Source organism: Pundamilia nyererei, unplaced genomic scaffold, assembly GCF_000239375.1.
Source record: "Pundamilia nyererei isolate P.nyererei 1_Seehausen unplaced genomic scaffold, PunNye1.0 scaffold00502, whole genome shotgun sequence".
Taxonomy (NCBI): Eukaryota; Metazoa; Chordata; class Actinopteri; order Cichliformes; family Cichlidae; genus Pundamilia; species Pundamilia nyererei.
In genome coordinates this window covers 178,034-181,192 of record NW_005187903.1, presented here as the reverse complement: position 1 = coordinate 181,192, position 3,159 = coordinate 178,034, and the positions used below count along the sequence as shown (strand labels likewise).

The following is a 3,159-nucleotide window of genomic DNA, read 5'->3' as shown; positions in this document are numbered from 1 at the left end:
CCATGGAAACTGCACAGAAACACATTTTCAAACATGACGTCTTTGGATTCAGCCGAGGCTTCCTCCGTTCACCCCTCCAGGCAAGACAGAGAACGCCCACACAGCCTGTTCGTATTGTGTCCAAGTCCACCTTAAAAAACTCACACAAGCGTGTCTGTCTGCTTGTGTCTGTTCTGGTTTCTCTGCTGTGCTTTATTTCATGAGCTACACCTGGCTGTGGTGAGCTTGGTTATCAAAGCTCCCTCCTTTCTTTCTAGCAGTGTGTGACAATGCAGAACTGGATTATCTTCCAGTACTGAGTAAATACTGGTACCACGATATCAAGTTTTAAAGGTGGAGAGCAGTGTGCCAGGATTCATGAGATTAAACATCAGTTTGTGAACACATTTGAATGATCATTAAATCACTGTGAGATTAGTTTTTTATTAGAAATAATGGGAAAAATCACACCTTTGAGCTTTTCATGCATTTTGAAACTGTTTGTTTTTAGACACCTGGAGTGTAAATGTGCCCGTCTCTAAAGCACTTTGGGTGAGACTAGCCCTCCGTGGCATTAATGTTAGTGTTATATTACCCTACGTTCTGAGAGTTTGGGGTTCCTGGTTTATATTTGAACAAAGGACCAGAATCTGTCTGTAAACAACATGTGGATGCACATATTAAGAAAACTGATTATTTTAATGTAAACATTTATAAAAATGATATCAGCCTTAGCTTAGCTGTAGCTAACACGGCCACATGCAGATCTGGCACCTGGAAGGAGTGCTCCATCCTCGGGTCAAAGGTCAAACTCTCTGCTACGCATCATTTTACTCAACACTGAGGTGTTGGTGTCACAACATAAAGAAAAAAAACTTTAAAGCACAGCATAATCACCAAACTTTTGTTGTTTGAGGGCAAAAGCGTGCTAAAGAGGGCTAGCTTGTTTTTAAACAGGCTTTTCAAATCAAAGTGGAGCTTTGCTTTCAGACTTCATGTCTGAGGTCGGTGGTTTTGCCACAGCAGAGAATTTGAAGCAAACACATCGCTGTTTGCTCTGTTTTCCACTCAGCTCCATGGTGTGGAGGTACCTCAATGCACCTCCTCGTTTTCCTCTTTCTCACTCGCTGCAGCTTAAATGTATTTTCTCAGGCCTTTTGTCACATGATCACAGGACAGGTAAAGATCAAAACAGGGAACATGTGCAGATATGTTTCCTTTAGAAACAAACTAAAGCATCAATCCCATCATGCTGATATGAATCAGATACCAACACCAGTATCACTCGTGTTGTTTGTGACGTGTTTGTGCCTGAAATTTGAGATGAGTGAAGAAAAGGAGAAACCTAGAGAGTGAAGGTTACAGCAGGAGCTCTGCGTTTGAATGTGTAATTCAGTTCTTATTATCATCATATTTATTTTAAAGCACCAGTTTCGGGCCCTGCCTGACCCCAGATTTAAATCATGACAGCAGTGCTCCACAATTCCCATCATCACATTGTATTCACCAGACTGAGACCAGACAGAGAGTTACAGCAGCTCAGTAAATATGTTAAATAAATAATAAGAGTAAATATCTTCCCCCTGAACTCCTGCTGACTGTGTCCTACACACACGCTGCCACCATCTTTGATTTAACTAAACCGGGTCTGCAAAGCTCTGCGTCACATTGTATTCACTGTGTTTTAAACTGTAGACTCAGATCTGTCTGTTTAAAGGCTGAATAAGAGAACTGTGTGACAAACCTGGTTAAAGAAAGAAGTAAATGAATTTTCACTCACTCAAACAATCAGGGTGGAGTCCACAGGTGAGCTGCAGTCCTCCTTTTGACAAAGCGAAACTACTGCTAGTTCCTGCTCCTCCTTCCTGCTTCTCCTTCCTGCTCCTCCTCAGCTCCTCTTCCAGACTCTTCTCACTGAATCAAACTAAGAAACTCAACAAGGACAGGCAGCACTTTTTTCTTGTGTTTGCTCCAGATAGAGAAAGTCAGAAATAATATATCCATAATAATCATTGTATGGAAACATCTGTTTGGTCAAGCTGGAAACTCTCAGAGTGTGTTTATTTTATGCCAGCAGGACATCGGGCAACGTCCAAAAATGCAACGAGACAACATGCCTGAAGTCTTAAAGTTCATGAACAGGAAGCTGAGCTTCCTGTTCAGCAGCTTTTTTATCATATTAAAATATTTACATGTAGTTTTCATTGAAAGTCGTCCTTCCTGTCGGCTGTGCTGGTGGTAACTTTAAGGAGGTTTGCAGAATCCAGGCTGTCTTTTAAACTCTGACAACTTTGACAAATGATCACAAGTCGCTTTGCTGTTATTATGTTTTGTTGGGTGACCTTTACAGTAAATGCTGTGTTTAGTGCTTGTCCACCTGCACTTATCAGAAATGACTCTGTGATCATCCAGCTTCTGGTTTCTGATTAACTCGTGTCACTGCCAGGTTCTACTGCAGAGATAAAGAGACAATAAAAAACACTCTGAGTGGTTTATAATTTCTATACAAACAGTAAATATCAACCTGATCTATTCAGCTGTGTTGGTCTTTTGGATTTGACTTTCTTTATGTGGCTCATTTTGTAGTTTTGTAGATGTAGCCTCCTGACAGGATCGGTCAGGTCGGGTTTACAAGTTTTTGATGATTGACGGCTTTGATGACAAACACGTTCCTGATCTGTAATCATGTTTATGAGTCAGACCTGCCACGAGTCACGAGTCATCTCACAGTTTTTGCACTGTAGAGAAAAAATGTTCAACAAACCTTTTTGTGTTATAGATACAACTGAGGTTATTTCAGTTATGAGACTGTGCTGCCTGCACTGACGTCCTCCATGTGTGTTTCAGACAGTAATGGAGCTGGAGTCTGCTCAGCAGGGAGAAGTGAACACATCAGTTATGGACGCTCATCATCAGAGAGAAGAGAGCTCAGAGGTACAGCTGCTACTCTTTCTCCATCAGGGCTCAGACTGATAGCAGCAGTATTAAGGTTCTGAGCGAAGTTGCAGATGCTGTGTGATCTGATACTGTTCATATACTCGTCATATATCAGCAGAAAATGTGTCCAAAGTTCAATATGTTATGTGATCCAAGTTATATTATTGTAACTGTGATGCGTTCACTGACATGTCCTGATGCTTTGCTGTATATAAAGAGAACAGAGAGGCTCTGCTTTGTGCT

The 3,159-nt window shown here is 41.3% G+C and overlaps 1 protein-coding gene across 1 annotated transcript in view; it reads right to left on the bottom strand.

The window, feature by feature from the left end:
• The window catches only part of LOC102196145 (programmed cell death 1 ligand 1-like), a 7,309-nt gene extending 5,508 nt beyond the window's left edge, over positions 1-1,801 (bottom strand). The window contains exon 1 of the mRNA XM_013916183.1: positions 1,760-1,801. The gene's annotated coding sequence lies outside the window, so the exon portion shown is untranslated. The remainder of the gene's footprint in view (positions 1-1,759) is intronic.
• Positions 1,802-3,159: the final 1,358 nt, after the last annotated feature.